The sequence below is a fragment of the Narcine bancroftii genome, chromosome 5 (genome assembly GCF_036971445.1).
Source record: "Narcine bancroftii isolate sNarBan1 chromosome 5, sNarBan1.hap1, whole genome shotgun sequence".
NCBI classification, from domain to species: Eukaryota; Metazoa; Chordata; class Chondrichthyes; order Torpediniformes; family Narcinidae; genus Narcine; species Narcine bancroftii.
In genome coordinates, this window is record NC_091473.1 from 212,453,041 (window position 1) to 212,466,304 (window position 13,264).

General features: G+C 46.7%; 1 long non-coding RNA gene across 1 annotated transcript; it reads right to left on the reverse strand.

The window, feature by feature from the left end:
• Positions 1-2,460: 2,460 nt before the first annotated feature.
• Positions 2,461-12,786, reverse strand: LOC138764771 (uncharacterized). Its single transcript, XR_011358303.1, has 2 exons — positions 12,491-12,786; positions 2,461-4,290 (listed from the first exon to the last, which is right to left on the reverse strand). It is a non-coding gene; the product is annotated as an uncharacterized lncRNA (long non-coding RNA).
• Between the last annotated feature and the right edge of the window lie 478 nt (positions 12,787-13,264).

Consider the following 13,264-nt stretch of genomic DNA (forward strand, 5'->3'; position numbering starts at 1 on the left):
GAAAGGTGGCAGATGGAATCCAATCTGGATAAATGTGAGGTGATACATTTTGGAAGGACAAATCAAAAGGCTGAGTACAGGATTAATGGTCAATACTTCACACTGTGGAGGAACAGAGTGACCTTGGGGATCAAAATTCATACGTTTCTCGAGGTTGCCGCACAGGTTGATAGGACAGTTAAGCTCTATTAAGTTCATTACTAGGGGCATTGAGTTCAGGAGTAGAGAGGTCATGTTACAACTGGCTCCACACTTGGAGTATTCTGTTCAGTTCTGGTCACCTCATTATAGGAAGGATGTGGAAGCTATGAAGAAAGTGCAGAGGAAATTTACCAGGTTATTGCCTGAATTGGAAAATGTCTTTCAAGCCAAGGTCAGCAGAGCTGGGACTTTATGGAGTGTAGAAGATGAGAGTAGACTTGACGGGTCTACAAAATTATGAGATGTATAGAGAGATGGACAGACAGCACCTGTTTCCCAGGGCAGGATCAGCAAACACCAGAGAACATCTGTATGAAGTGACGGGAGGGAAGTTTAGGGGAGACATCAAGGGTAAGTTTTTTTTAATGCAGAGTGTAGTGGGGCCTGTAATGCCTGGCAGGAGATGATGTTTCAATGAGCACCCCCTCCCCCCACTCTGAAACGTGCAGGCCAAGAGCCCTCAAACCAGCGAGGGGCTCAGCAGATGAATGACACACTCAGGCCACGGGTGACTTGTGGTCACAGGGAGACCTGCACGGGGTGCTGGACGTTGGTTCATGGGAACCAGGTATCGGAGTCTGGATTTAAGAGGGTGCTGACAACTCTGATCGCATTGGAGGTCCAGATCTGGAGCTTGAGTTGCCGACAAATCGAACAGAGGCTACGGGAGCGCTGGGAGCGAATTCACAGGCACTCAGCGACATCCGTACCGTAAGGGGCGCCAGGTAATGCTAATGGTGGCTCTGTCTCCCTTACAACAGGCAGAAGGTAAAATAGATCACGTATATAATTGATTCAGTAAATGGGACCTGGAATCGTGAACCCTTCCATTCCTGGAGTCACCCTCACAAACCTCCTCTGAATGTTAGCACATCCTTTCTTAAGCAATCAGCCCAAAGAGGCCGAGGCCAATTGGAGAGCCAGGCCTTTTCTCTGGAGTGACGAAGGATGAGGGGGTAAAGATTATGAGGGGCTGAGAGTTCAAGAGCCGCGAGGTGATGGGGTAGCTCTTCAAACCTCTGGTTAGATCAGTGGCATCACTAAGGTTGGTGTCACCCAACCCCCCTCCCCACCGAGGGGAGGCGGATTTAAGGAAAATAGCACCTACGGCAGGGATGGCCGGCCTCTCGCGAGAGCTGGCCATGTCCTATTCGGCTTTGGCCTCTGAATAGGTTGAGAGCGACCAGGTGGGCGGAGTGGAGGTGTGTGTCATCCGGTGCCCCTCCCCCCCGCCGAGTGACACTAGTGGCTTGGACCACACTTGGAGTATTGCAGTCAGCTCTGGTCGCCACATTGCAGGAGGGATTTAGATGCTTTGGGGCGACCTATCAGGGCGATGAAGCAAGGTTGACAGCTGGCTGGGGCTTTTAGCAGCGACAAAGATTACAGAGTCTTCATAGAAGGGCGTAGCCAGAGCGGGCAGGCAGCGACAATAGCAAATATCCGAGGGACCTGTAGAGGAGAGGGGCACATGGTCCGTCTAGGGTGATGCTGGAGATTGGTCCAATTGTCAGAAATAAAACTTCTCACACATGAGTCTCTTTAAAACTGATGACACGACAAGCTTTATTTACAAGTCTGCAGAGTTGGACTCAACTGGCTTCTCACCAGTTAAGCCCCGATACATACAGTGCATTGATTTTTATACCCTTGTTGTTTGCCCTTCCCCTTCTTATTAATACTGTTTTAATTGGTTAGTATTGCAAAAGCATTCTAAGTACAACTGCATTTTTAATTATCACGTTCGTTACGTACGCTGCGAACTCTACATACACTAAATTCTGTTTCTCACCCTTCTTATCAATCTTTTGTCTCCTGCATGTCTCTCACTATGACCATGAAAAGATATGTTTAAAAAAACATATCCAGCTGAACTTTTTGTCCTTGGCTGCTAGTAAGCTCCCTGTCCGTTCTGGCTTCCCTTTTTATGATTAATCATCACATTTTAACTTAAGCCATTTTAACCTAAATTCTCTATTTATAACAATCCACCCCTTTCTCTCTTTAAAATGTGTGTATTATATATATATATATATATATATGAATGGGGATTTTAACTCGGGGAAGAGAAACGTCTCATGATAAATTAATTTCGTGCTGAAGTAAAATTCTAACGGGATCTCCCAGTTCCCCTGGTTGCATAGCCTGTTGGACCATGGAAATCACCAGGCTGCGTAGACAGGGAATAATACAGGACAAAACAAGTAGGAGGAATAAAATACCTCCGATGACCCACAATAAGGTACGCCACCAGGTTCCTCCAAACCATTTGTCCATCCAATTTAATTTTGCAAAAGGATGCCAGGTTTGAATCGGTACATGGGACAAAGTACGAATATTATCAGCGATTTTTCGAATGGCTTGGCCATTATCATCAAACTGTAAGCAGCAGTTAGTCAAATTAAGCTTTCCACATACACCTCCTTCTGTGGCTAGGAGATAGTCTAGGGCCAGACGGTTCTGATATATAGCAGAGCGCATTTGACCTTGCTGAGATGCAAGTAATTGCAGGGCTAGAGCTGTTTGATTTGTAACAATTTCAAGGACTGCTTGCAAGCGAATAATGCGATTTAACATATAAATAGGAGTACGATAACCCCAGGATCCATCTTGAGCCCATGTAGCGGGACCATAATATTGAATTATGCGTTCTGGAGGCCAATCATCTCCCCATTGTCCCAAATGTACCGTGCTAGAGCGGGGCTGACGGTGTAATGTATCAAAAATCTTCACTCCTAATTTATGACCGTGATCGTGGGGTAGGAGGAAAAATTCTGGGCGGATTATTCCTAGGAAACAAGTTCCACTCCACTGTAAGGGGAGACGAGTATAAGCTTTATTACCACATACCCAGAATAATCCATTTGGGGATACTCCATATCCCCGTTCCCAAACTCTTTTAAGAGTGGGGTTTGATTGGTATGGTCCTGTGATGGTGGAATTGGTACAATTCCAAAGCTGAATACTGCTATTAGACGGGTAGGCAATTAGTTTTAAAAACAGTGGATAAGAACCAAGTCAGGGGTTTAGGAAACCAAATGAAATTACCAGGCGAAATGCAAATCCATACAGCCTTGCAGGGACTTTTTCCTACTGGTTATTTGCCGGTTCGTGAGAGACAATAAAAACCAGAGGGGACGTTAGAGAGAGACCAAGTTTCTCTTGATCTCGTTCGGTTAGTTGTCCAAATTCGGGAAATCATGGTCAATGAATTGAGGGACTCCCCCCACCAAGGCCATTGCTCTGACATCCGTGGACCCCCGCAGACCCAACAATTGGTTACATTAAAAGTTCCTGCAATTCTAGTTGCAAGATCAACAAAAAGGTTATCTCCCCCAACTGCGTGACCGAAACTTTCATGGTTATTTGGATGTACTCGAACTAAGTCCGGCTGTCTTAAAGGGGCAGGCACTTTTGAGTGTGGAGTGGAATTTCTTATTGGAACAGTACGCTGGTGTATGCAAAACCAGAGTCCATCAGGGCATGGTGGGCCTGAGTCACCCTTCCAACCGTTAAGAGGGAAAGGAGTGGTATTAGGAATCTGTATATAATGACCCATATTATTTCCTTCTTTTTCCACACAAGGGGTATATGGATGTTGGGTGGTATTTTCTGCCCAGCATTTCTCAGGAACTGAGGTATGGGAAATAAAATTACCCTCCTTTCTTCCCCAAGTGCGGTCCTGAAACAGGACCACTGTGTCTCTGCATTTCTTACATTTCACACCTGATAAAGACATAGGCAAACTAAGAAAAATCAAAGAACATAACAATAACATTGTGAATCAAATCTTTCTGCGAAATCGCAAGGTAAGAGGTTTTTCTCCAGGAACACAAGTCCAATCTGAGTTCGTATCAGGGTCCTGAGGCGCCTCTACAGGTCCCTTAAATCTGGATGCGTGTGTCCACCCCTTCTCTCTTGTTCGTGCTGCAGCCTCTGTAGTTCAGAGAACTTGGTATGGACCTTCCCACTGGGGCTGGAGTTTTTCAGTTTTCCAGGTCTTGATGAGAATCCAGTCTCCTGGTTCCACTTTGTGTAAAGAAAAGTCTAGAGGCGGTGTTTGTGCCAATAGTCCTCTCTTTCGTAAATCTGTAAGAGAGCGTGACAGTGCCTGTAAATACTTCCTAACAAATATATCCCCTTCCCCCAAGGTGGGACACCCCTCAACTGTACTCCAGAAGGGAAGCCCAAACATCATTTCATAAGGGGACAACCCTACATCTTTTCGTGGGGCAGTACGAATTCTCAATAAAGCCAGGGGCAGACACTTTATCCAAGGCATTTTAGTTTCCACCATTAATTTTGTCAATTGCATTTTTAGGGTTCCATTCATACGTTCAACCCTCCCTGAGCTTTGTGGATGCCAAGGGGTATGCAATTTCCAAGAGACCTGTAATGCATTACAAATCAATTGCTGGATTTTTGAACAAAAATGTGGACCCCTGTCTGAGTCTATAGAATCCATGATACCATATCTGGGGATTATCTGCTCTAGGAGGAGGCGAGCTACTGTAGAGGCTGTAGCATTTACTGTTGGGAAGGCCTCCACCCATCGGGTAAAGTGATCTATTACCACCACCAGACACCATCTGGTGTCTTCCATGTTCCATCAGGCAGCTGGCTTGCGCCCAGCTGAGCCATGTCCTTTTCTTCCTTAGCAGTGAAAATGGGAGCCTTCTTTATGCCTTGTCTTATTGGGATTAAGGTCAGCAAACGGACTTCTTGTTGCATGGCTGCCCTTTTGGCTTCTTCATCAGCCAGTCTGTTTCCAATTGCTGTCGGGGTATCTCCCCTCTGATGGCCTGGTATGTAGACCACTGCTATTTCCTGGGTTAATGTCAAGGCTTCTAAAGTCAGAGTAATCATCTGTTCGTGTGCCAATTCCTTTCCTCTTGATGTAATTAGACCACGCTCCTTCCAGATCTTACCAAAGGTATGCACTACCCCGTATGCGTATTTGGAATCAGTGTAAATCGTTCCAGTTTTCTCTGCCAGTATTCTGAGGGCTCTCTGCAAGGCATATAGTTCACAGGACTGTGCTGACCAGCTTCCGGGTAGTCTCATGGATTCTACTACTTTCCAAGTATTTCCTTCTATTATAGCATACCCACTTCTTCTCATTCCGTCAACACATCTGGCGGAGCCGTCAATGTAGAATTCATATCCTTCTCCCAGAGGAGTATCGCAAAGGTTTTCTCGGGTCTTGGTCTGAAGATCCGTTAACTCGACACAGTCGTGCTCCACCTCTCTCTCTGTTTCACTGCCGTATAAAAACTGAGCTGGGTTGCAGCTATTAATCTTTGCAAACTGTAGATCTTCTCCGACCATTAAAATGGTTTCATACTTTAATATGCGAGAATCAGTCAGCCATCGATGGGCAGTTTGTGTTAATAAAACACTCACAGAATGGGAGGTGTACACAGTCATCTTTCCTCCAAAAGTAAGTTTACGTGCTTCCTCTACCAACAGAGCAGCAGCCGCTATTCCCTGGATACACGTCGGCCATCCACAAGACACTGGGTCCATCATTTTGGAAAGGAAAGCCACTGGGTGTCGCTGACTGCCTTTTTCCTGTGTTAAAACTCCCACAGCTGTTCCTTGGTTATGAGTGACAAATAGCTGGAAGGGCTGTTTTAAAGAGGGCAGAGTGAGTACCGGGGCTCGTGTCAGGCGATGCTTCAAGTCCTCAAACCATCTCTCCTCCTCTTGGGTCCATTTCAATGGATATTCATTTTCATTTGTCAGCTTTTCATACATAAACTTCACCAACGCTGAGTAGTCCTCTATCCATAACCTACAGTAACCTAAGAGTCCCAGGAATTGTCTTATTTCCTTCTTATTACGGGGTAACGGCATTCTAGTGATTCCCGCAATCCGTTCAGGGGTAATCCGTTTCTGTCCTTTACTTATCTGGTGTCCCAGATATACCACAGTTTTCTCAATGAACTGTAACTTGTTCCTGGACACCCGTAGACCCTTTTTCCCCAGATAATTCAAGAGTCTAATTGTATCTCCCCTCATTTCTTGTTCCTTGGGTCCTGATAATAGTAAATCGTCCACATACTGTATTAGTTGGGAATCATCAGATTGTGGATAGTCCGCCAGGATTTGTTCTAGCATTTGTCCAAACAGGTTCGGAGATTCAGTGAACCCTTGGGGCAATACAGTCCACCGAAGCTGTCTCCGTCTACCTGTCCATGGATTTTCCCATTCAAACGCAAACATATCTCTACTTTCCTCTTCTAATGGACACATCCAGAAGGCATCCTTCAAGTCGATAACACTAAACCACTCATGGTCTGGGGGAATCCGACTCATAATAGTATAGGGATTAGGCACCACTGGGTGGCGGGTCTGAACAATAGCATTCAAACTTCTTAGATCCTGAACTAGGCGATAGGATCCATCTGACTTTTTCACTGGGAGTATAGGGGTGTTATAAGGTGACATGCATTCTTCTAATAGTCCGTCTCGTATTAGAGTCTCAATTACCGGCTGTAGCCCTTTTCTCCCTTCCAAAGAAATAGGATACTGATGTTTCCTTACCGGCTGATGACCTGGTATTAATGTGACATGTAAAGGTGGGATGTCCAGACCTCCTCGATTTCCCTCCTTATACCAGACTCTCTCGTCAATCTGCCGTTCATCCTCTTCCTTTAGAGCACAGAGGTGGACTCGCACTTCTCCGTCCACAGGGAGAGCACCCAAACCTAGGAGAGCCTGTAAGTCCCTTCCTAGGAGGTTAAATCCAGCCGACGGTAACAACAAGAGGTCTTGTACCCCTTCTCTTTCTTCCAGTTTCACTGTTACTTGGGGAATTATTGATACCATTCTGGGAGCCCCTTCTATCCCAGAAATTTTTAAATTACTTTTTACAGGTTCAGTTCCGATTGGCACAGTTATTACACTACTTCGTTCCGCTCCTGTGTCCACCATAAACACCACCTCTTCTCCCTTGGGACCAATTTTTAGTTTTACCAGGGGTTCCCTCTTATACTTGGTCCCCAACATTTGGAACCCCTGACCCCCCTAATCTTCTTCCATAAGTTCGAGGGCACGCAATTCCCTCTTGTATCGGGGGCATTCCCTCTTAAAGTGTCCTTCCTCATTGCAGTAATAGCACTTAACGAACCTCCGGGGTCTTCCCTCTCTTGGATATCTTGGATTGTTTAGAGGAAGGTTTTGTTTTCTTTCCCCTCTGGATTCGGCATTCATCTGTCGGATAGTCTGTACCATAACCTTTGTCGCCCTCTTTTGATCTTCTTCTCTCTGCACATATACTTTTTGCGCCTTTTTTAACAGGTCGCTTAGGGGTTTTTCGCTCCAGTCCTCCTCCTTTTCTAGTTTCTTTCTAATGTCCTGCCATGATTTGGAAACAAATTCAATTCGAATAAGCTGTTCACCCATTGGTGTACTAGGGTCCACGCCCGCATACTGTTGGACATTCTTTCTCACCCTCTCCAAGAAATCAGTAGGGGACTCGTCTTTCCCCTGGTGGTTCCCAAATGCCTTGGTGAAATTGTGACCCTTTGGCACAGCCTCCCGTATCCCTTTAATTGTCCACTCTCTATATTGTCTCATACTTGCCAATCCCTCGGGCGTTCGTTTGTCCCACCTGGGTTCATTTAAGGGATATTTTTGTTCATGGGGTCTGGGGTCCCCAGGTTGTTTATATTCCCACATGAGGAGGGCAGCCCGTCGAATCATCTGCCTCTCCTGGGGTGAGAATAATGTTCCCATTATTGCCTGCATCTCTTCCCACGTATATGTGTTTGGTCCCAGGAATTGGTCGAGCTGTTCGGCCAGTCCTATAGGATCTTCCAATAACTTTTTCATTTCTTTCTTAAATCCCCGCACCTCTGTACTAGTTAGGGGAACATTCACATATCCCGTTCCCCCTCCCGGTCCTCCCATAGGAACTTCCCTCAGGGGATTTAGGCTTACTGAAAACTTTGATGGTCCTGGACCAGTCTGGGATCTTGTCCAGGGTCGGTTTACCGGTGGAAGTTTAGGGTCCGACTCCCTTAATTCATTCTTTTTTTCCCGGCCCCTTTCGGGGCAATCAGATTCATCACCTTTCCTCTCCGGTAATGAGCTTTCCTCGGGCGCAGTAGGCACCGGGGGAATATAAGGAGGGTGAAGGTTGTCCAGAGGTTCCCACTTCTTTTCTCCCGCTACCCTCAATTTAAAACATTTTGTTAAGGATCCTGGCCAGGGAACCCAACAAAATGCATATGCTGACTCTTCTTGATTCACCTTTGGTCTCGAATTTACATATATGTTTAATGCTTGTCTAACCCAATCCTCATCAGATCCAAATTTCGGCCACCAGACCGAGGAACCTTTAATAGGTTGTTTCGAGCAAAGGAGACAATATTGAACCATCTTTTTCTTGTTTTTGTCTCGATATCTTTTACTATCCCAATTTTCAAACATTCTCCCCAAAGGGCTGTCAAGGGGAACTCCCAGGAATTGTCCTGAATTTTCAGACGAGCCCTTAGATTTTGATCCTCCCATTTTCCCACCTAGATCCTTTTATCGTTGCTGAGGACCCTCTCGTTCTGGACCCTACTCCCTTCTTCTCAGACGCCTCGTCGGAGGTACTGTCCCTCCTTCGGTTACCGCTGAGGTTTCCCTGGGGTCGACCCCTCTTTTCTCGGCACTTCGTCGGAGGTGCTGTCCCTCCTTCGGTTACCGCCGAGGTTTCCCTGGGGTCTATCCTAGAGTCCCACGACAGGGTCCTCACGCCACGACAAAAGCTCTATACCTGATCTATTACGTTAGGTTTTTTTTTTATCCAAACAGGTGTATCCCGTTACACCTGTTACCCAATCCCCACACCACAATCGTAAGTCGTCACTTACCGGTGTCTTCTCGGGGATTGAACCGTCACCCTTCTCCTCTCCATCTTGTCGTGTCACCTTGTCCGGATACCACTCGCTCAAGCCGCCCGAAGCGACGAGCAAGGGACTAGGAGCCGCTGAACTCAGCGGGGTGCACCACCTCCGATGTCCCCCTTCTCGCCTCCCCTCTCGGCTGGAGTGTAGATCCCGGACGAGCCCCCAATTGTCAGAAATAAAACTTCTCACACATGAGTCTCTTTAAAACTGATGACACGACAAGCTTTATTTACAAGTCTGCAGAGTTGGACTCAACTGGCTTCTCACCAGTTAAGCCCCGATACATACAGTGCATTGATTTTTATACCCTTGTTGTTTGCCCTTCCCCTTCTTATTAATACTGTTTTAATTGGTTAGTATTGCAAAAGCATTCTAAGTACAACTGCATTTTTAATTATCACGTTCGTTACGTACGCTGCGAACTCTACATACACTAAATTCTGTTTCTCACCCTTCTTATCAATCTTTTGTCTCCTGCATGTCTCTCACTATGACCATGAAAAGATATGTTTAAAAAAACATATCCAGCTGAACTTTTTGTCCTTGGCTGCTAGTAAGCTCCCTGTCCGTTCTGGCTTCCCTTTTTATGATTAATCATCACATTTTAACTTAAGCCATTTTAACCTAAATTCTCTATTTATAACACAAATCAATGCGATAATAAGGGTGATGGGTTTGTAAGGAATGGCATCTCGGGGTAAACGGGAAAGCCTGCAAGATGCTGGCTCCGAGCGCAGTACATGAGAAACTCAGCAGGTCACGCGGCAGGCCTGGGAAATAAAAGAGCCCCCGATGATTTGGGCCTGAGCCCACTGTCAGGAATCTGGGGAAAATGGGTCAAATAAAAAGGGGTGAAGGGACAGGGGGAGGAGTGGAGTTTAACAGGGCAGAGGTCACAGGTGGGGGTGTAGGTGATGGGAGGAGTAGCTCCCTGATGGAGGGAAGGGAAGGGGAAACAAAGGGGTAGGAGAGGGAGAAAGGAATAAGGAGGGGGGTCAACAGAAATTGGAGGTCCATGTTATTGCCGTCTGATTTGAGGCTGCATAATGTGCATTTCTTCCCCCCCCCCCCCCCCCCCCCGCCGACTCGAGGAATTTCATACAAAGGGCACAGATTTAATAAGAGAGGGGGGCCTGATGGGTGGGTGTGTGGGATAAGCTGCCAGAGGAAGGGGTCAGACTGGGACACTTAACACCTCGTGAAGAGAGCACGTCAGTGCCTCTACTTCCTCAGAAGGGGACATCAGAAACCCTGGTGAATTTCCACAGACATGTGGTGGAAAGTGTGCTGATCAGCTCTATCGCAGTCGGGTATGGGGATACCAATACCCCTGAATGGTAAAGCCCTCCAAAAGGTAGCGGTTACAGCCCAGGGCATCACAGGCAAAACCTCCCCTTCATCGAGAACATCTACAAGGAACGCTACCATCGGAAGGTAGCTCTGTTCTCACTGCTGGCATCAGGAAAGAGGTATAGGTGCCACAAGACTCACGCCACCAGGTTCAGGAACAGCCGCTACCCCTCTGCTATCTGACACCTCAACTACAAATTCAATTGCTTTCTGCTGCCTCCCTCCCTTTTTAAACAGTGGAGTGGATCAATTGATTCTTGGAAGATCATTACCAGGGACCCCACAATCTCTACAGCTACTTCTTTCTGAACCCGAGGGTGGATTCCATCTGGTCCAGGAGACTTATCTACCCTTAGACCATTCAGCTTCCCAAATACCTTCTCCCTGGTGATCATAACTGCACTCAACTATCTTCCCTGACACCCATAAAAGACCAATACACCGTTAATGTCTTCCACAGTGAAGACTGATGCAAAATACTCATTCAGTTCTCCCTTGTCACCCATTATAATTTCTTCAGCATTATTTTCTATCAGTCCTATATCTACTCTCACCTCTTTTTAAAAAAAAAACACATAATATTAGCCCAGAGGACCCCAAAGAGATTTGTTGCTCATTGGACATAAAGTGATTCCTTCAGATCAGCCACTTCAGTGTCTTACCAAAGAAACATGCCCCATCAGGGTTTTCCAGATGATAACCTCTTTCGTCCAGGTCACCACAGAGTTTCTTTTTGTTTCCCTTATTTCAAGTGAAACATACAGCCAGCCATCTCCTCTTGTACAGACTACAAGGGCTTTGAACAAGCTGAACGAATCACTCACAAACCATCTTCAAAATGGGGGTTTCAAACAAGCTTACCAGCTTGTCCTGTTCCAGTCCCAGCTGCAGCTGCTGAACTGTAGAACTGAATCCTCTCTCTCTCTCTCTCTGAGAAAAACCTGTTTGACCCTCTCTGCTTGCAAAACCACATGTCCTTCCAAGAACACCAAACTGTTTTCAGACAGACTACGGCACTGAACTCAATCTTCCAAGTCTGTTCATCTGTTGCTTTCCAAAACAGTAATTCATTACTCCACAGCATGTCCGATTAACACCTACTTGTGAAGTCCTTGTAGGCATTCTTCAAAGTTTTTTCAAAGGCACCCGGAGCCTGGACTGTCTGGCTTGAGCAGAGCTCTGGCATTTTAAATGAGAACTGTGTTGTGAAGTGTTTGTATGTGACCTATACTAAAAAAAATCCACTCAATGTATCTCTTTTAAAACGATATACGATATAAAATATAACATAATCCGTCACTTTTAGTATCCTTTTTGATATTATTTTCTAGTCTCCTTTTAAAGTTAATGTTTTCCTTTCCTGTTGACATTTTTCGTTGCCTCTGTGCGCTTTTTAAAGCTTCTCCGTCCTCTCTCCTCCCACTCATTTTTGCTGCCTTGTGTCCCCTTTACCTTTGGCTTCTCTTGTCGGCCACAGTTGGGTCATTTTTCCATTCTTTTTTGAAATATACCTGTCCTGCACCTTCCTTATTTCTCGCAGAAACTCCAGCCATTGCCATCCTTCCTGCTCGTGTGCCTTTCCAATGAACCAGTTCCTCTGTAGTCCCCTTTATTTCACTGGGATGCCGATTCTTCTGGATTTAGTCACCCCCCCCCCCCCCCCCTCAATCTGCAGGGCGAATTCTATCACTTTGATCCCTCACCTTCAGCTCCCTTATCAACTCCCGCTCATTACCAACCCAGAATTGCCTGGTCACCTCCAGCCACAAGCTGTTCTAAGAAGCCAGCTCTCTAAATGTTCTCTCTCGAGGTCCGGTCCTAAGCTGGTTTTCCCAATCTAAAATCCCCCATGACTACCTTAACATTGCCCTTCTAACACGCCTTTTCTATTTGCTGCTATAATTGGTTGCCCATACCCTGAATACTGTTTGGAGGTCTGTATTTAACTGTCAACGGCGTCTTTTTACTCTTGTCGTTTTTAAAATCAACCCATAGTGATCTTCAGCTCTTCTTTCTAATGATTTAATGTTGTTCCTTACCAAAAGAGCCACACCGCCCCCTCTATCCTTTCGATGCACTGCGTTATCCTTGGACGTCCAGCTCCCGATGACATCCCTTCCTTTAGCCACGACTCCGTGACCGGCTGATCCGTAGCGGTTCTACAAGGTCGTCCACTTCATTTCTTATGCTGCGTGCAGTTAAATACAAAGCCTTTAGCCCTGTATTTGTTACCTTTTGGACTGTGGTGTTGTTGTAATGTTGCCCTGCCTGCCTGCTCTCCCACACTAACTCCCCACCAGCGTGTGCGCATATCGTCCCTTCCCGTTGGTTCCCACTCCCCTGACAAGTGAGTTTAACCCCCCCCCCCCCCCCCCATCAGCAATGGCACGTCTCCCTCCAGTTTTCCCTCTAGTTCAGGCGCAACCCGTCCCACTTTAACAGGTCACTCCTTCCCCAGAAAAGGTTCCGACCATCCAGAAACGAACCCCTCTCCCCGCCCGCCCCGGCACCATCTCAGCAGCCACTCGTTGGTCGGCACTGCTTTCCTATACTAGCCTTCCCCAGCTCATGGCCCTGGGAGTAATCCCGAGGTGACCGCCTTGAAGGTGTTGCATTACAACAGAGTCGGCGCCTGTCCCACCACCCTCCCATCCTGGGACTTGGTTCATTCCCTCTCGTGTTCCCTCCTGACCCACGACTCAGTCCGAGCCCCCTCATGTCCCTGATCCCGTCCCGGGCATGCTCAGCGCCCCCCCACCCCCGTCCCTTCCTGTACATTTTTCATACAGAGGGTGGCAGGTGTGTGAGAAGAA